The sequence below is a fragment of the Sinohyriopsis cumingii genome, chromosome 8, assembly GCF_028554795.1.
Source record: "Sinohyriopsis cumingii isolate HCF-2022 chromosome 8, ASM2855479v2, whole genome shotgun sequence".
Taxonomy (NCBI): Eukaryota; Metazoa; Mollusca; class Bivalvia; order Unionida; family Unionidae; genus Sinohyriopsis; species Sinohyriopsis cumingii.
In genome coordinates, this window is record NC_142968.1 from 110,195,723 (window position 1) to 110,217,884 (window position 22,162).

At 36.5% G+C, this 22,162-nt stretch overlaps 1 protein-coding gene across 3 annotated transcripts in view; it reads right to left on the reverse strand.

The window, feature by feature from the left end:
* Positions 1 to 22,162, reverse strand: part of LOC149794367 (uncharacterized) — a 396,171-nt gene that overhangs the window by 254,870 nt on the left and 119,139 nt on the right. The window lies entirely within an intron of this gene.

Genomic DNA, 22,162 nt, shown 5'->3' on the forward strand with positions numbered 1-22,162 from the left:
CTCTTCTAACAATTAAAGTTATGTAGGACTTTAAATTGCTTACGTTCCTATATGCGTGTGGTCGTTTTTATCCAGATTAGAACAACGGCGGAGGATATGTCTATCTATCATAACGTGATTGATGTCTCTCATCACACTACGGTGTTCAGAAAGAACAGTCCACACAAAGTGGCAAATACATCCCGATTTACATCATCACTGGCACAGTCATCACAGTAACGAAGATGACCATTACAAGCAACCCACTAACACACTAAAACGAGCCAAGTCCCGCAGATGGAACATTTTGAAAGAGCGATTGTTGTGAATGTTATTATATTTTGATTATGACATGTATTTGTGAAGGCTTAACCAATTCCATATCAAAGTTGTATCAAGGACTAAACTATTTTTCCTCTATCTCAATCGAACTTATGGACAAGAATTGACATTTTTACCTGTTCACATTTGTATCATTGCTCAAGCTATATGTAGTCAATTTAAACATCAGAATATGTAATGTCATACGATTAAATTAATAGGAGTTACATCTTGAAGTCTTGTAATTAATTTGTAATTTGTATACCTTCTAATTTTTAAAAAGTGTACGAATATTTGTAGACAATACAACAGATGCAACGATTGCGAGGTCCATATAAATATGCTGGTTCATGCGTAAAAGTCTGCGAGTTCATAAACGAAGTGCGTCAAGATCTCACTCAAGTATCACAGACAACACGAGGAACACTAAAGGACCACACTCAGGAATAACACACATGAGGAACACTAAAGGATCACACTCATGAATCACAGACAGCATGATGAACACTAAAGGATCACACTCAAGTATTACAGTCAACATGAGGAACACTAAAGGATCACACTCAAGTATCACAGACAGCATGATGAACACTAAAGGATCACACTCAAGTCTCACAGTCAACATGAGGAACACTAAAGGATCACACTCAAGTATCACAGACAGCATTTGGAACACTAAAGAATCACACTCATGAATCACACACAACATGAGGAACACTAAATGATCACATTCAAGAACCACAGACAACATGAGAAACACTAAATAAGCACTCAGTTATCACAGACAACATGAGCAACATCAAAGGATCACACTCAAGTATCACAGACAACATGAAGAACACTACAAGAATCTTCATCTGCATCGGTGTAGGATAACAAAATTCCACACGAGGGTCAGAATATTGCGTCAGACACGGGATTTTGTTATCTTGATTGCATAATTGTCCCGCATAATGCCGATAACAGATAATGGGTGTTTATTTTGCTTTCAGATTCCTTAAATGAATGATGACGGTCAAAGTCAAAATAGCGTATTGTGAATACTGATACAACTTTGAAAAAGGAAAACACCCATTGAAAATTTCCTCACCTTAAGACAGAGCGTCATTGTAAACTTTAAAGGACATCTATATACACCAAGAACAGTGGTTGATACCCAGATGTAACGGCAAATGACAGGGTCAGGTATGTATATGGTATGTCTGCAAATTTTCGTACACTTTTTGAAAATTTGAGGGTATAAAAATTAAAAATTAATTACAAGACTTCAAGATGTAAGTGGGGCCCCGAGTGGCCGAGTGGTCTAAAGCGCTCTTCGTTACGGATCACTGCCATCTCACCTCTATCTGCGGCGGTTCGAGTCTAAGATTCAGCCAATGTGGGCATGTGAGAAAGCCTGCCAGTAGCTTCTCGTGGGTCGGTGGTTCTTTCCGGGGTTTTCCGGGTTCTTCCTCCACCATTAATACTGGCCGCCATGTATAGCCTATCGTGCTGAAAAATGGCGTTAAACCCCACAACAACAACAACAACATCAAGATGTAAGTCCTATTAATTTAATCGTACAACATTAAATATTCTGGTGTAGTTATTACGCATTTGATTACGAATATTTTCCTCGTAGATGGCATTATACGTCTACTAGTAGTGTAATGGCATTAAGAAGCACTGACTCCAGCGTGCCCACTTATAATACCAACAGCGTGTTTTCGATGTGCTTGCATTAGGCAGTCTCACGCAATGGTGTGATTGGGTAATCTCTACTGGTGTGAAGATTCATCAAATTAATTGAAGATAGTGGTAAAGATCAACCAACCAAGTGCGCAATTATTTTTTTTATAATCGAATATAAACGAGTATAGTTATTTCAGGGATTTATTTTCAAGTGTTTCACTTTTGAGGACAGAATCTGCCAGGAACAGAGACGTAAATAATAGCTTCTAGGTAATACAGTATTCTTAAGTTGTTTAGTTCAACAAATGCGCATGACCGGCGACAAAAATATGTTATGTCAAGCGCAGGAAGGTGACGTTCTAAGCTGTTTGTTTAAATAACAGACGAAGTGAAACATATGCTGATCGCGACTGAAATTTGCATCAGGCCAAATCAAATTATTTTGCGTTTCTGCTTAAATTGAAAAAAAAATATATGGTACTTATGTCGGTACAAACTCTTTTTTGGTTGTGGTGAGGGTTGTCCAATTAAGGATAAACAAAAAATAAGCGCCATTCGCATCCTGAATTTAACATCAACAGATCTTTTTTAATTTTATTCTTCTCACGACTATTTTGTTTTTATCAAATTAACACCCCCCCCCCCATTAAAAAAATATGTAGGGGTCGGAAGGACAAAATAGGGTAAATTGGATACCCAGAACCACACATACTTTCTTTTTTTTTTTTTGTCCTTGCACAAGAAAATCCTGTATTTGTATTTTTCTGAAATGTCATTTAAAATTACGACGGTACTTAAAAAAGGTGACTAGAATGAGCTGGACAGCAAAGTTCGTCATTTACGTCGGTGTATAATCTCGAAGTAATCTCCATGTACCTTTACGCCATTTCCCAGTCTGATTGTCCAATAATTAAATGCCATTTTGTAATAAGTGTTTGATATGTTGTTCATACAAAAGAAAATTGCACTTCAAGTGCATGACGATTTTCAATGCCCCCGTCCCGAATGGAATCTTCGACAACTGGATTCAGCCTAAAATTACCTGGAGCTCAATCAGGGTTATCTGGAGGCTGTGGCATGCTTTGGTGCTTTGCTCCTTCAGGAAGTCTGTCTCGACGGTGGATTTATGAGCCAGAGAGTCGTCATTGAGTATATTGATTACTTTGGTTACCGGTGCACGGACGGGTGGGTTGGTAGCCTTCCACAACCTGTGTCCAAATTTTGGGGGCATGAAAAGGTCCCGTGACAGTAGCAGAGTTCCGCATAGGTATCTGGACGAAAGGACATTTGGCATCGAAACGTGTATAAAACTCTCTTGAATGTTCGAAGAGGTCGAGAGATTTGTGATCTCTGCTCCTTTTCTCTGACCCAGCTTAATTTTTGTTTTAGTCAGGTGCAGAATAAAACTAAATCCATGGCTCATCACCTGTCACAACCTCATTCAAATGTCTCTGGTCACTCCTTTCATATTTGGCGAGTAGCTGTTTGGTGATATCAACCCGTGTCTCGTTTATCAGCCGTCAACAAATTCGGGATTCATGTTGCGCAAATCTTCCTGGGCTTCAAATGATTCTTCAATATATTAAAACAGCAGACGAATGTCTGTGAAAATACAACTACTTTTCCACCTTGTATCGAGTATCTTCATCCTCACAGCAGCTGCTTCCCACACACTAGTCGCAAAAAATGGTCTTCCATCATATAGGTCATCTTCCACGAATTCGCGACAATCTTTGGAACGGTACAACCACCGCAGAATTGTAGGATATGACAGAGAATTACATCCGTAAACTTTATCTAAGAAGGCCTTTATATTAGTGAGAGAGTACCCTAAAAGCGAATGGATTTCAAAGTTTGTTCCTTGCTCGGTAGGAAAATTATTATTTTTCTCCGAAATTTGTAGACCACTGTCATTTATCTCTACTAAGTCACACGCATATATCTGCAATTGCCTGGCGTGCTGCGCGTGCAGCTGCAGATTATTTTAAAGAACGTTATGCTGTCTATCGATCGATTTAAAATTTTTGATAGGTTCAAAGAAATTGAAATTGTATAACAACATATTCAGAACTTTTCAAATATATATTCCATAACTAACGGTAATCAAGTTCATTTTTTTCATAAATACATAAACTAGGACCTTAACATTAGTTTTGATTTCTTACTGGATTCAAGGTTGTTGGTACTTCGAGCAGGCTTCGTGTGGTGGCTGGGTGTGGTATAGTCAAATATCATGCATGGAACGTAATGAGTGGGGAATGTTACATTATTTCCTTATTAAAAAAATAACAAAAAGCCCGTTAGGCGGAATGGATATCTATAAGAGCTAAAGAAAGCAATCTGATATTGCACTTTACGCCCGAAGAGATAGAATTGGGCAAACGCGATGTAAGTTTGGTGTTTTTAAACACTAACAAGACAAAACGAGTGTTACATTTTACATAACACTTGTGGCAAAGATTCCAATGCAATGTAATGGAGACGACCGTGACTGTGGGTGTTAAACATACATGAGTAACTTGATTACGATTCAAGTTTCCAAATAGAAAACAGTTGTGGTCGGTACCGTTAATAACGAATCAAATGCAGGAACGTGCGAAATTTATGCGTCAACTGAGTTATTCCATTATTTACATTTCACATGATTGTCCTCTGTCGATTCTCCGCAACCACAAAAAAACCCCCAAAATCTTGAAGTATTATTCAACTCAGCTTGATACCGTCTAGAATTATCAATATTTCGTTATTAATACCCGTCTAAAGATAATGAACAATACAATAAATTAACTATACTTAATAAATATGCATTACATTTATTCGTAAACGGTGTGTGTGTGTGTGTGTGTATATATATATATATATATATATATATATATATATATATATATATATATATATATATATATATGTTTGTTGTGGGGGTGTTTCCGCAAGTGTGTGAGAAGGCGCTTCTCGCGAGAAAGGTAATGTAGTTCGTTAATTATATGAATTGATCCGATACGATACATGATAAATTGCATGTTTCATATGAAGAGTTTTCCTTCAGATATGTTGGCTGTTAGAAGTATCACCCACTAATCGTGAATTCTAAGCGAAGTGGAACGTAACATGGCAAAAATCTGATACATATACATCAGCGTGTTCTTCTACAGTAGAAGCTATGTCTTTTTTCATGTATAAGGAAAGAGTTACAACTTATGTTTTGATTTCCATATATCATATTGGTGGTGTTTTATTGACATTTCTTGCATTTATGTTAAATATTCATCGTTTTTTGGGTTGTTGTTGTTGTGTGTGTGTGTGTGTGTGACATCTGAAGCCTTTGTGAAGGCCAATGTGTATTTTGCAACAGTCTACTTGTTTGCAAAGACATGAGTGCTTTAGAAAGAATAATTTAATAAAGCGATCACGGTTGGTTGACATAATGGCAAATATAGACAAGCCATATTACTAGGGACTTAGATGGTGTTACAGTATCTCGTTAACAATATTTGGTGTCAGCATTATGGAAATCTGCATGTGTTAAAATTGCTACGTTTCAAATAAAACGGTACGTACACATTTTGGATGGTTACAGAATGTTCACCCGTGTGTGCGCGTGTGGGTATGTGTGTGTGTATTTTGATCGTAGCTTTAACACTTTTAGTCATATCGCTACGATGTCTGCAGTTTCTAGTGAAGTCTAACACTGGGCATCATGCCGCAGACATGTAGCATCATGTCCCATCCAGTCACATTATCCTGATACCAGGCCGACCAGTCCTAAAACTAACCTCTTAATGCTGAGCGCTATGCGAGGCAGATGCGTGTGTGTGTGTGTGTGTGTGTGTGTGATTTAGATATTTAAAGTAGCTTTACAGCAGTATGCCTCAGACATGTAGCATTATGTCCCATCCAGTCACATTATCCGGACACCAGACCGACCAGTCCTAAAACTAACCTCTTGATGCTGAGCGCTATGCGAGGCAGATGCGTGTGTGTGTGTGTGTGTGTGTGTGTGTGTGTGTGTGTGATTTAGATATTTAAAGTAGCTTTACAGCAGTATGCCTCAGACATGTAGCATTATGTCCCACCCAGTCACATTATCCGGACACCAGGCCGACCGGTCCTAAAACTAAGCTCGTAATGCTGAGAGCTATGCGAGGCAGTTGCTAGTACCATTTTAATAGGTCTTTGGTATGACTCAATCGGAGATCGAACCCCGCGACCTCCCGCATTCGATGACGATGCGCATAAGACAGTAGAGTATAGTTGCAGTCCTGTAACGTTGCATATTGAATAGAGAGATAGACGTACATGTACAGAAAGATATGAACAGAGGTTATAAAATTATTCAAAATAGTTCAGCTTGGGGATGATCGTAATGTTTATCACTGACATTATTCTCATTATTATTAGTATTAGCCACGAACATGTACAACTCGCACAACCGTTTCATTTTGTTTATCAAAATATGCTGATTATAGCCAATACAGGCCTCCGTACTTTTTATTACTTTCCAGGTTGCCAGAACATATTAAAATGTCCTTTGCTTACAAAGAGTATGTGCAGAAAAACAGCCTACGTTCAATATCTCCATGATTAAACAAGCTCCACTTTTGTAGCCATTTCTTCAAATTCTGAGCATAATCCCCCGCCTATATGTAATAAGTTATGCATTGCCAATATAACTTAAACCTTGTACTGATGCCTGTTTTCAAATTTATTTGCTGTAAAAATGTGACAGATTTTAATTCTTGTTTGATGTTTGCTAATGAATAGTAAAACATTAACCTGCCTAAGAGTATCTAAGATTTCCCCAGTAATGAAATGGAAAGCAAAGCATAGTGCGTGCATAATGCGGCAGTGCATTGTCGAACCCTATGATCATTGGTAGTTATGGAAGATTCGATAGCATCTTGCTTGACCCGATCCTACATCCGTCCGTTGTACAGTCTCAAATATGAACCTTTAATGTATTCCGCCATAAAATATAACAAAGGAAATATCAACTACTAGCGTCAGAAAAAGTTTGAATCGAATGAGTAACATCCTTCTTCTGTCAGATGTACTCTTCCTGCTAGGTAAATACGTGACCATTATAATGTCCGTGCACCCCCACTGGCAGACAACTTAACGTTCACGATTATAGATAGACTAGCAGGAACACGTGACAATGTCGGTACAACATGGGAAATGTGAGGGCAAACACCGTGCAATAAAGTTGAGACCTGGACGAAATGATTGTGTCTGCTTAATATGCAAACTATGGTTTCTTCGGACCAAAACTAAAACGTAAAAATTCCTAACTTCTTCTATGAACCAAAACTATGCATATGTAGACACCTCATATACGATTTTAAAAAAATCAGGTGGTGCGTAGTACGATACTTTTTCATTGTACAGGAAATTCTGTAATTTCCATCAGTAAGGAATGTATGGAAATTTGCCAGCAATCTGGTTATTAGTTTAGTAACATTAAAATCATGTTTTCATTTTTCATACCAAAGCAATTCCTAAAACTCTTAATGATTTGGCTAACTAGCTGTGTTTGTCACAAATTAATTTCAAATATTACTTATATAATAATAGTTATGAAGCATTAATCACATGCTTCACACGTGTCACGTGTACCAATATGGCGGCCGAATGGGACATTGCGAAAGGTATTAGGAACATATTCAACTTGTGAAAAATTTCGCTTAAAAACAAAGCAACCCAACTCCCCAAAAACTCCCAACAAATTAGTGTATATTTTCTGAGTTATTTACTCGTGTATGTTAATTTGTTAAGTAAGGCATTCCTTTGTAAGGTTAACAATCGTACTAAGATTTTGAGGTGAGAGGTTTTCTGTTTCATTCTGTCGTAATTTTTATATAAACTAAATATTTTCTCGCTTTTTAAAAACTTTTACTGGGTGTCGCCTATAGTGCAAGCTTAATCAACACACCGTAGCTTCAGATTTTAGATGACAACTTATACAACAATTAATATACACACAACAAATTACTCCACTATAAGGTACTGACTGTTTTAATTTAGGGGGTGGATGGGGGACTGTGATTGTCTGTTTATTTTCGTAACTCAAAATAATTATTTTTTGTTCACAGAATATAATATATAATATGGCGTTTCTATTGCTATAAAGAAGAGGAAGATTTTTTTGTTCAGCTATTTAAGAGTGGGATTTTTATTTTTTTAAAAAAACAGAGGGCACTGCCGTAGGAAAGAATTGAAAGTGTTAGTCCCCAATGTAACTGTGCTTTATCGCGCGGTACGTTCAGAAATACCGCGATACAAAGGTTTTCGTGGTACCCAACTCGAATCAGTGCCAATATCGCTTTAACTTAATTTAAAAACGAGTGCTGGAATCATATAAAACCTTCAGACTAGTGGTGAATGAGAGAGGATAGGGGTTGGAGTTTCGTCATATAAGGCATGGTTTCCTTCCTATAACATTTCGTCTTCGGGTGGAGTTAGCTCCGAAGCCATCATTAATGATGATGATGATGTCAATAGTAGTAATACGATGACATTCTTCTCAAATATGCCTGATTTTAATATACAAGGAAAACTGAGTAATACTCTTTCATCGTTTGGCAAACTGCCATGGAACTCGAGCAGTAGTGCTCGTCCTAACATACATACATGCACAATAAAGGTTTCATTTGAAAGCCATGCAACCAGTACCTATAAAACACCCACCATACCATCTGGAACTTTGTTTATCGGGAAAAACAAACTTGAAGACCGGTGATAACTGGAGACTTATGTTAACATCCTAAATGAGGAATATGCAAACCTAGGAAAACTTCAAATCAGAGGCTGGAAAGAAGACATTCAGAAAAAGCACCTGTCTCTAATCAGTTACTGCAGCATCTTGAGACGCACTGAAAATCAAATTTTCATCGTGAAAGTCTTTTTATTTAAGCCCAAGTAGCTTCAGGGATTTAACAATTTATCAATCGATAGAGACGTTGGGAATTCTTCGACCATTTTTTTTAGCTAATTATTTACAGTTTGCTTGCAGATAATTAAATGATACCCACAAGATTGGGAAGAAAAGTAAATTTATTGGACCATTATGTTAACGGAGATTGTATTATTTTCACTGCCAGTTTCTCTTCTATAACTGCTACCAATCCACAACGATCGCTTTTTACGAAAAGTAAGCTCCCGAGGCCCACCAAGACGCGGGCTTTATATAATAGTTTCTTAAGTCAGGTGCGTTAGTTTACAAAATGTTTAAATTGTGCCGTATTCCCGACGCAAATATAACTTTGCTTCCTGTTATAATAGGCTAAAGCAGGAGTGAAAACAGAAACCTGGTAAAGTCAATTACCGCTATACTCTCCTCCTCAACATGTATGAAGTTCCTCGACGTTACCGAGTACGTGTTGTCCTGTAAGTACCGAGTAGGTTGGCTTGTAAGACACGGGCGTTTGCGAAGAACAAACTCGGCAATCAGGTGGATCCAATAGAACAACTAGCTCACGGTGTACGATAATTACAAACTATCTGGTAAGGGTGGTGGTGGCTAATCTTTTGTAACTAAACAATAAAGTTTTCGAACACAGTCTTACAAAGATATTCATGCGCTTTATTTTTATTCAACGTGACACAAATGAACGAGTGTTTTTATGTGACCGACCCACCTTGCACGTTGGCAGACTTGGACTTATGCCGGGTTATGATTGAGTTGCTTGAGTCAGTTCTTATTCATCAATGGTAATAGATATTAATATGCATTTCTGAGCAAAGGTTTGAGAGTCAGATAACGTGCTTTGACTAATACAGGTGAATTCACATGGTGAAAAACTGAAATGCGATTCTAATACTGGCCTTTATCTACAGAGAAATCAACCAAACATATGGCTCTATGGTGGGCGTCAACACCGCTTTGCACCGGGCCGAAAATATGTTGGCTTAATGATGTAGGAATTTTACAACAAAGATTAGTAATTGGCTTAACTTTATTTACTTTACACGAAACATACATGCGTATATTTTCAAACTGCATTTTCAATACCTGGTTTCAAAACAAAATAGGCTATACCCTTGAATTTGTTCAACAGATACCGCTTGTTTCCGTTACCAACAGAGACATTACATCATTACCAAAACTCTGAAGAATGCATCCCTTTTGTACTTGAAAGAAAACATAGGAGATTCTTGTCGCTATAATTTACGTGAAATAAAACGCAAAATGTAATTGTTCTGCGACAGTAATTTCCAAAATTGATGGAAAATCATCTTTGCTGCTCCGTGATCTATGAAACTACACTTGAAAACAGCTATATAGTTCAAGAACTATTTCAAGACAGATGTATGACCAATAAAAAAGTATTGTCGAACGAACTGTAGAAGAAATGAATGGATATGACTGAGATTGGCACGATAAGATGAAACATTTTGAAAAGGAAAACGAATATCTGAATTATCCAATGATAAAACAAAGTCTTCCTTGAATCATATTTTGTATAGGTAGAATGAAATCAGCCTGGAATTTGTTATGGAAGTATTGTTATGCACACAACTGTATGATCCAGCGTTGGTGGGAAAAAAGTTGTATTACTGAAGTCGAAGTAACAAACAAGACAAATGAATAGTAGTTGAAGATGTAAGACTCGAGATACCTCGCCCCTATACATTCAACCACTCCGCTACAGCGAGGATTGAAATCGGTTTCTGTTTTATTGTAATTAACATTTCCCCAGTTTCCATATACGATGAATTTGGCTCGTTTCGTTTGTTACTACAGATGTTTCTCTCATAAACCATAATTTTAGTACAATTTAATTTGTATCTGTGATATTATATATACATTTCTCATTTGAGTCTTGAATCTGATATCTTAATGATAAGCGACTTTGTTTCTAAACCACGTCCATGATACACTTTCGATGAAATCTTGGAGAAACACGAGCCCCAAGAGCCGGTGATAAACAGCTTAATTCCATTAACATTTTATATATCCTTTAAAAATACAAGCAGCAGCGAACTATTGGGATGGGGACGGGTCGGTTGTCCAGGGTGTCAGAGGTCTTGGGGCGCCAAAACCACGGGTGCCAGAGGTCTTGGGGCGCCAAAACCCTTTTGAGCGTTCATAGGTGCCCCGGGCGCCATTTTCCCTCAGTACGCCACTGAATACAAGTAGCTTAGTTTAAGCCCTTCATTATTTCGTTTACCGCAGTCACGTGGCAAGACACTTTTGTACGAAAGTTCAAAGGTGAAGCTTTTGATTTTATGTTGTTTATATTTGTTTCTGACATGTCCTAACATCCGTCAGACATTTTTGGGGGGGCTTGTTTATAATTTAAATAATTGAAGACTTGATCGTGGTAACACCATCATAAACAAGTTAATTTATTATCGAAACAAAAACATAAAGTAACTGATGTTTGGACCTAAAATGACAAGGATGATGAAATATTAATCTTTTTTTCAGCCTTTATCTGAAGCCGAATATTTATTTCTTGCAACTCCTTTTTTAAGCTGTAGGTGTTTAATGAACACTGTTGCCAATATAGGCAACACAATTAATCTGTTTCAAACACAAACATTGCATTATAGGCATTGAAACGATCATGCTACAATTTCGCCAACAAAGTCTTACATTTGAAAAAGCCGTGATGTAAGCCATTCGGTTAGTAAGACTGTCTTAAATTTAAGCAAAGTAAGACCACATCATTCTAAACCGAAGTTTAACATTAGACCTACGTTCTTTTGTTCATGTCAGGACCAGACTAAATAAAAGTAAACTTGGGACACGACTCAGTGGCCTAATACTACGATCGTAGCGCCCCTAGCAAGGTGTGAAAGGTGCGATCGAAAATTTTGGAATTTGTTTAAAACAATATAATTAAAGCAGATTATTTAAAAACAAATCTGATTTTGTAAACAAACCTGTATTTTTATATAAATATTTTACAGAATTTCTTCAGTGGCATAGAGTCAGATTTTAAGAGCCCATTTCGCACCGGGCCCGCACAGCCCTAAAATCGCCGCTGCATATATTCATACAATTTCTAAACATAGTATCACCGATGAAACTTTACTCATCTGCCGATTTTTAGGTGCCGAATTTAAATTGTTGTTTTTGTTAGTTTGTTTTTAGATTACAAAGGGATGATTTACAGACTGGAATGTTATTGTACATTTCATTTATTTTTAATAGCATGTATGTATGTATGTATGTATGTATGGATGCATGCATGTATGTATGTATGTATGTATGTATGTATGTATGTATGTATGTATGACGCGCCAGGACAATCTAGACTATATAATGCCAAGTAAGTTTGGTATTACACAATGGGTAAAAAAAAAACACAGATAAAGACAATCAAAAAGCCGTAAATCACAAAGTTAATTTTTTTATTAATAAATTACAATCTTTCTAACCGTGCAAGACCTACTTGTCTGGAAAATCGTCAGGGTACTCATCCCATAGCAAAGACGGTGCCTACATTAGTCGACTTTTATGACACGCAGAAGGACGAAGCGAGTGTTTTACATCCCTGACACTGTATACTATTTTGTACCGTCCAGATTTTGCATGGGAATTATGGAAATGCATAGACTTCCAACAGATGAAGGAACTACACGAAAATCTTTCTACATATTTTAGAGCTGAGGTGGATCGGTGGTAAGCGTGCTGGACAGGTCGGCCCCCGTGCCGTATCTGTGTGCAGGACTCTTTCCTACAATTACTTTGATACGATATACTGAGTAACGGTGAATGTGTCGATGTGCCTTTAAACACCAATTACATAATCAGTTGTTATTATATAGTTATGTAACTGTTTTATGAAGGATGTCATCATCTACAGTGATGTTGGCCAAAATGACGCATTTAGTGATATTTTGAATTTAAGGGCAATTCATTCACAGACGCTCCAAACCAACTCTCGCCAATGGATTAGAGTATTTAGGTTCCGCTGCCTGGCTACAGGTGGCAATAGGTGTAGGAAAAGGTGTCAATGGGTACATAAAAGGTTGCTAGCTCACATATTCATATTGAAGTAAATCTAGATGTGGTCATATTAATAAAATTTGAAGTGGCTTTGCTCCTACATTTATCTGCTCCACTATGTGAAAAGGTTACCAATAATGTATATATATATATATATATATATATATATATATATATATATATATATATATATATATATATATATATATATATATATATATATATATATATATATATATATATATAAAGCGTAGATTTACTCACAGTTACATGTAATATGTGAAGGCCTTACTCACAGTTACATGTAATATGTAAAGATCGTACTCATATTTATATGTACTATATAAAGGCCTTATTCACAGTTACATGTAAATTATAAAAGCCTTCCAGTTAAAATATGGGAAGGCCTTACTCAGTTTCATGTAATATGTAAAGGCCCAACTAACACTCAGAATCGTTTAGTCATATGATACAATTATCTTTGGGGGCCCCGAGTGGCCGAGTGGTCTAAAGCGTTCTCCTTTACGGATCACTGCCATCTCATCTCTGTCTGCGTGGGTTCAAGTCTCGGATTCAGCCAATGTGGGTACGTGAGAAAGTTTGCCAGTAGCTTCTCGTTTTTCGGTGGTTCTTTCTGGGGTTTTCCCGGGTTCTCCCTCCACCATTAATACTGGCCGCCATGTATAGCCTATCGTGTGCAGAAAAATGGCGTTAAACCCTACAACAATAACAAAAACAATTATCTTTGTCCGATGTCTGACATTTCAATTACCCTGAGACAGGTCTGTCGATAAACATACTTTTGATGCGACCCATAAGTTCTCCCTAATACGTAATGATATCGGCCAAATTTGGTACAAATATTCCCTATTTACATGCATTTATGAAAAGGTGGATATTCATGACGATTCACTTGATTAAGCCTGTTTATATACACAAAGTTGATTTTAAAGAGGACGCTTATTTGAACAGATAAGGCTCATAGAGTTGCTCAATGAAACGCCGAAGTGCTCTTCGTTTGTTTTGAGAAGTCTTGCAAGGATGAGGTAAGTAGATACATGCACATTTCAAGCGATTCATCTGGTTTTGTTTAGCATGAAGTGCAAGAGTTAGACTTTCCATGAACTCTGAATTTGCCATCAGTATAAAGAAAGCAGGCTTAATATTAGTTCTAATGTATGAGTTGAGTCTGCCTAGAAAGTGCACTGGACGACGCTTGCCAAAACTCTAAGTCAATACTAAAGCACATGGTTTCAGCACGACTCTAAGAACAAACTTGAATATTTCGTATTATGATACTGTTGGAAATAAATTTTCTTCCGAATTCTGCAATACTCCAATGGGGCAAATAATACAACTATCCACAACATACATCCATACATACATACATACATAGCGCATGCTTTCTCAAACATATGATTAGATCAAAGCTAACGTTTTTTTTTCCCCTCACGGCCTTTTCATCTTTAGTATTTCTGTCAAGTTTGGTATCATGTGGTTTTTTTGTTGTTGTCCTCAACTGGAGATTTATGTTTTTTAACAGACAAGCAGAAAATATTTTTTATTGAAGTCTTGACATACTACAAAATCCTGACAAGTCTGACGTCAAGATGCACTTTTTATTATTTGTCTTTTATTTAATGAAAGAGGCATTATGACGTAAAACCGCTTCAGTGGCCTAAGTGGTTAGAGCGTCCGCCTCGGATGCGCGAGGTCGCGGGTTCCAACCCCTGTCCGAGTCATATAAAAAAATACTTAAAAAAGGTACTTAAGCTGCCTCGCTTGGCGTTCAGCATTAAGAGGTTAATGTTAGAACTAGTCGGGATTATGTGGCTGGGTGGGGTATGATACTACAAGATGCCCCAGTGCTAGACATCATTGTGAACTGCCACACTGCAGACACCGTAGCCATAGGACTGAAAATTTGTTAAGGCTACATTAAAAATCCAAATCTCTCTCTCTCTCTCTCTCAACACACACACACACACACACACACACACACACACACACACACATTATGACGTAAAGAGCTTGTTAGACTCAACACAGTGCTAAATCAACTATTATACACAACCAATGTTCGGGTGTCTAAATCATAGACATTATACACAACCAGTGTTCCGGTGTCTAAATCATCGAAATTATAACAACCAAAGCTCGGGTGTCTGAATCATCGAAATTATACACAACCAATGTTCGGGGGTCTAAATCATCGAAATTATACACAACCAATGTTTGGGTGCTACATCATCAAAATTATAAATAATCTTATGTTACTTGTTTAGGTTCTAATAAACAGTAACAAAAGAAAGAGTGAAAACAACAAGCTTTGAAAAATTTAACAAATAATTTATTTCCATGGAAAAAAAACAATGTAAAAATGAAAAAAAAAGAACTTTCGGTTTTAAGAATCGAATCCAAAAATAATCCAAGAATAATCCACGAATTAAATTGTAGAAGTCCTAGTAATGAAATGGTCTACTGAATTAAAGTTCGAGTCCCGACGAAAAATCTAAAATGGATGACGATGACGTAAACTGTAGCCTTTATAGTACAGTGTGTGTGTGATTTGGATATTTTAACGTAGCTTTAAAAAACATTCAGTCATATCTCAACGATGTCTGCAGTGTGAGAGTTTATAGTGATGTCTAGCGCTGGGGCATCATGCCGCAGACATGTAGCATGATGTCCCAGCCAGTCACATTATCATGACACCAGACCGACCAGTCCTAACACTAACCTCTTAATGCTGAGCGCCAAGCAAGGCAGCTGTAGGTACCATTTTTGTAAGTCTTTAGTAAGACTCGGCCGGGGATCGAACCCACGACCTCTCGCATCAGAGGCGGTATTTATAGTACAGATGTGTCTACAGTTCTTTACTGATTCACAAACAATATTCGGGTGTTTGAATTTCCGAATAAAATTAAAGAAATGTCTTTGCCCGAGAATTCGATATGAGCACTCAAATATTTCCAGGAAAAAGAATTAATCTTTTTGAATCCAAATAATTTGAATAAAAGTTAAAATGTAACTCCAAACTGGTCACAAACAAACACTTTTCCAGTGTCTAAGATAAAAGACCAAACAATATTATTTCTCTATAGACAAAGGTTATATAGTCAAATAATGCGCAAAACAGACACCCGTATGAGGGTCACGTGATCACATTCCAGAACAGATTAGAAGGTAACTACATGTCTAAGGTCACGTATTCCAGTACCGACTCGATTTCACTATTATCATTCACACATTAAGAATGAATAAAAAATAGAAGTTGTTTACATGATTCTCAATCAAGGCAAGGAACTAGGTCAGCAAAAGATACAAAGTTCGGTGTTTACGACTAAACAATCAAGTCAAACTAATTTCTAGAAAGTATCAAATTCCTAGTAAACACAATTGCATTACTCTGACATGTAATGCAATTAAAAATAAAAATAATTTAAAACTTACACACAATTAAATTAAATTAAATATAAATTAAATCAAATATATATAATACTGCCCCCGTAAACTAAAAGAAAGATTAATAAGACAAAACTTTCTTTTTAACATAGAGGCATGAGATTAAAAAGAATTCTTATAAATTATATAAAGTGTACATGAAATAAAACATTTCTGTACACGAGAAAGTGTATCTGCTATTAAATTATCATTTCCCTTGATGTAGCTGATGTCAGTATTATATTCCTGTAACAACAAATTCTACCTTAGTAGTCTTTATTTTTATTTTTCATCTTGCCGATGAAAGTAAGGGGGTTGTGGTCACTAAACACAATACCCGAAGAAGGAACTGAACTAATGTAAACTTCAAAATGTTGTAATACCAATATCAGAGCCAAAATTCCTTCTAGATTGTTGAATAATTTATTTGGTGTTTATTTAATTTCTTAGAAAAATAGCACACTGGATGATCAACACCATTTTCATCTACTTGAATCAAAACTGCTCCAAGCCCAACATCACTTGCATCAACAGACATTTTAAATGACTGGCTGAAATTTGGATCTGTAAGAACAGGCGCGCTTTTAAGTATGGCTTTTAACTTGTCAAAAGCCTCTTGACATTTTTCAATCCAAAGGAACCTGTTTTTCTTACTCAATAAATTTGTCAGGGGTTCAGCAATTATAGAAAAATTGGAACTAAATTTCCGATCGCATCCAGCCATGCCTAAAAATCTCATCAGTTTCTTTTTGTTAACATGCACAGGGAATTCAGAGACAGCCTTGAACTTAGCATCTATAGGTTTAACTTGTCCATGTCCCACGATATGTCATAGAAAAGTTACACTAGCACGGCAGAACTCACTTTTGGATAAATTAATTGTCAAACTTGCATAAGAGTCTGTCAAAGAGTTTCCGAATTGTCGCTAAATGTTCGTTCCAGGTGTCGTTGTAGATGATGACATCATAGATGTAAGCATCACAATTATCTAGACCAGAGGTAATCATATTCATAAGACGTTGAAATGTACTTGGCGACCCTTTCATCCCAAACGGCATTACTTTATATTGATAATGTCCATCTGGAGTCACGAGCGCCGAAATTTCCTTTGCTCTTTCCGTTAGTGGAATTTGCCAAAATTCTTTCAGAAGGTCAAATTTGGTGACATACTTGGCATTTCCGATCTTATCAATACAGTCATTGTTTCTTGGTAATGGAAATGAATATGTTTTTGTCACACTATTCACCTTCCCATAACCAGCGCACTTACGAAAAGTTTTATCTGGTTTTGGAACAAGTATGCATGGTGAAATCCAGTCGCTTTTTACTGGGCTCTATGAAATCATTCTCCAGCAAATACTAAATTTCTTTTTTTTTTCAAGTATTCCTGTTTAAGAGAGGTCATCCTGTTCGGGTGTTGTTTCACGGGTTTGGAATTTACAATTTCAACGTCATGGAAAATTTTGTTCGTTCTTGTGGGTATATCTGGAAATAAGTGCTCATATTAAACAAATACTGTTTAAGTTCGTTTCTTTCTTGCTCTTGCAAATGTGAAAGTTTATGTTCCAGACCTTTCACAATTTCTGAATTCCGAAGATTTGCACTCCAATATCAGTAGAATCCGATGATATTCCTTCACTTAAATCTTCACTGAGTGGGACAGGTACAACTAAATTAATTGCATGTTTACCCTGGCTATCTCTTTCAATATGCTCCTTTAGCATGTTTATGTGGCAAAGTTGTTTTTGTATTCGCCACCCAGGAGTATTTATGATGTAATTTAAATCATTTACTTTCCTGTCAACTGTGTAGGGATCATAATACTTGGCCTGAAGAGGATTTTATGGTATGGGCAAGAGAGCCAGGACTCTATCACCGGGTTGAAAACTTCTTTTCTTCGAGTTTTTATCATATCTTGACTTCATTTATGATTGAGTAGGGTGCATATTTGCTCCTGCGACCTCGCAAGCCTTTGACAACTTATACTTAAAATTGGAAACATAATCAACAAGAGTAATTTCAGAATCTTCATTAGAAAGAAGTTTCTCTTTCAACAATTTCAATGGTCCACGCACAGTGTGTCCAAAAGCCAGTTCAAAGGGAATGAAGCCTAGAAATTCTTGAACTGATTCCTTAACGGCAAATAACAGTAAACGAATGCATTCATCCCAATATTTACCCGTATCAAAACAATATGATCGAATCAGACTTTAAAAAGTCTGATGATATCTTTCTAATGTCCCTAGGCTGTCAGGGTGATAGGCAGAATATCTGAATTGTTGGATGCCTAATTCGTACATAACTTGCTGGAAACTTCCAGACATGAAATCTGAACCTTTTTCAGATTGGACAGATTTGGGAAGGCCAAACTGAGTAAAAAGCTTTATCAAAGCTTTTACTATTGCTTTAGATTTAATATTCCTCAAAAGAATTGCCTCTGGAAACCTTGTTGACGCACACATAATGGTCAACATTTATTGGTTACCTGAAATGGTCTTAGGTAAGGGACCAACACAATCTACCATAATTCTACTAAATGGTTCGTTAAAGGCAGGAATAGGTTGTACATGAGCCTTAGGTATATTCTGATTGGTGTTTTCCTACCATTTGATAGGTATGACAAGATCTACAGTATTTACAAACATCACTTTTGATTTTTGGCCAATAACAGTGAGTCAAGATCTTGTGATAAGTCTTATTAATCCCTAAATGACCAGCCAAAGGCGTTTCGTGGGCCAGACTAAGTATTTCCTATCTGTATGGTTTTGGAACTACAATCTAATAGTTAATCTAATAGTTAACTGACCACACGTCATCAGCAGGTACCTCCGGAGTTCTCCGTTTTCTCACAAGAATTCCATTTTTAATGACATAACAGACAGGAACTTCGGTGGCTTCAGCTTCCCTAATGGCCCTTTGAAACAAACAGATACCCGTATGAGGGTCACGTGATCACATTCCAGAACAGATTAGAAGGTATCTATATGTCTAAGGTCACGTATTAGAGTACAGCCTCGATTTCACTATTACCATTCACACATTAAGAATGAATTTAAAAAAAGAAGTTGTTTACTTGATTCTCAAGCAAGGCCAGGAACTAGGTCAGCAAAAGATACAAAGTTCGGTGTTTATGACTAAACAATCACGTCAAACTAATTTCTAGAAAGTATTAAATTCCTAGTAAACACAAATGCATTACTTTGACATGTAATGAAATTAAAAATAAAAAGATTTTTAAACTTGCAAACAATTAAATTAAATAAAATATAAATTAAATCAAAGATACATAACAATAACCAATGTTCCGGTGCTAAATCATCGAAAGTATACACAACCAGTGTTCGGGTGCTAAATCATCGAAATTATATACAACCAATGTTCTGGTGCTAAATCATCGAAAGTATACACAACCAATGTTCTGGTGTTGAATCCTCAAAGCTGTAACACAACAACAGTTTGTAGGATTGTGCTAAAAATTGGCAAGAGACATTATGGGCTTCAAAAATATATGTTCTTTCTTCCTTGCTTTTATTCTTCGTTTTTGTGAATGCTTTATTGTTGTTACAAAGCTACAGCACGCATATTTTATTGAGAGAAAAAAACAAACACTTTTTCACCAATTTATACTGATCTATATATAACGTGACTTCCTCCTAGACAAATTTGCCTCTATTTTATGAGTGTATCTTTCTCCCTGGTAAAGCTTACACTGTCAAAGTAAATTTTAAATATAATTATGTAACTCATGCTATTATCAAGCGGAAATTAAATGTCAAAAAGTTACTTTGCATATCTGAATAATATTTTATTGACAGGAAATGCCACAGGCTTCAAGAATTATTGTGACTTTTATATGCAGCGATAACTAAATTAAATATACTTGTAAACTACCGTTACGTAATACATTTCAAGAACGGAAGTCAGTCGAATTATTTAACTCGTGTGAAACATAGATATTATACTGGCGTAAACAATGGAAACTTAAACTTACATAGGTGTCAAATTAGTTCTCTTACCTTTCACTTAATTATGCATAATTCTTGTGCATATTTATCAGTTAACAGTTGTATGGCTGAACTGGGTTCAGACTTTATTCTAATATTTTCAACTTCAATCTCGGTCTTCATTTGCAATCTACAATCAGTTGGAGTGCAGTAGTGCAGTGAAATCAAGCCGCCTGAATACAAGCACTAACCTGGCAATTATTAACCTTTCCAAGAAGATTCCTCACACGCATATGTTTCTTCCCCTCTATAACGCTACCAATCGCCTGGTAAATTAATTTGCAATTACTACTTTTCTGAAAGGAATATATAAAAATGTGATCGAATACCTACTCGATTATTAACCAGAAATTCTCATCTGCAGCAGAGATGATGCAGAAAGCAAGTAAGGTGTAACACACATTGTGGAATAAGAACTAGAAAGCTTTATCAATTGACTACCCTCCGATCAGCCATTTATTTACCACTATCCCAGCCACGTCCTTCCCAGCAGGTGATCACAATTCAATCTACAAATGACCCATACTCATATTTCACCATATATATAATATTATTCTATTTTATTGCATACCCATTGAATCTTATATGCTTGATATGGTGTTCGATACAGCCATTCAATCACACCCAGATTAGAACTACTTAGGTGTGTTTCTGCCGTCTCCGCGCTTATATTTTTTGACGCAATAAATCGATATTTTAATAAATCACAATTCGTTTTGAATTTTATTCATACACAAAGGCTAAAATATTTCTAAAAGGGTACAAGAGGGGTTATGCAATAAATACAGAACTGCGTCCGTGTTTTGTTCCGAATCGGTGAAAGAAACTAGTCTGATATGACCTCGATGTATCCCTAAGCAATATCAACATTCGTTCCGCCGACTCGGAACAAAACTGGTAAGTAGCATAGTGTGTGTGTGTGTGTGTGTGTGTGTGTGTGTGTGTGTGTGTGTGTGTGTACAATGCTGTCGGGAATTTCTTCGCACGTAAGGTTTCCATCTCCAATATTTAAGCAGAACGCATACCGAATTCGTCCGATTAACGATAATAAAATACTGCAATGCTTACCATTTGAAAAGAGGCAATTGTCACCAGAATATTCTGTTCAAAATAATATTAATTTTGGACACATGTGATACCACCCCCGTGTTTTCATGACTTGTGATATGTCGGCCTATTCTGGCCACAGCTTTCAAAAGATGGAATGTTTATCCATCGGGCTATATAAATGAAACACATTACTTTGGACTGTTCCTGTCAGCAGTTCAGTCGAGTAATTAGGTCAGGTTTATATCTAGTTTTACAAATTCAACGTAACAATGCCAATAAATGGCAAGAGATATTAAGCAAACTAAACCGATCTTGTAAAAAAATTAGTAAAGTTCAACATTGTCTAAAAAGCTATTATGTGGAAGAGAAACAACAATGAATAGGATGTAATGTGTTTACAACGTATTGTTTATGGGGACAAATTACTTAAGAAGTTAGAAACAGACTATACGCCAGGGAATTTCTTGAGAATCCCATTGTAGCGGCAAGTTGACACGTTGGATAGCAGACGATGTTGTACGTGTGGAACAACTTCTTGCAAAATTGAAACTTGGTTTCAGATGTAGAATTTTGTTAAGGTTTACATTTCCAGCTTTTAAATAATGTATTTATTTGTATGATTCTAAAAGATACATAGTACATTGGATTTTCTGGGTTACAGGTTCAAGAAGGTCATGAAGTGGGTCTTCATGTTGACATTTAGAAATCACATTTTCATATGCATTTCGAGTCGAAATGT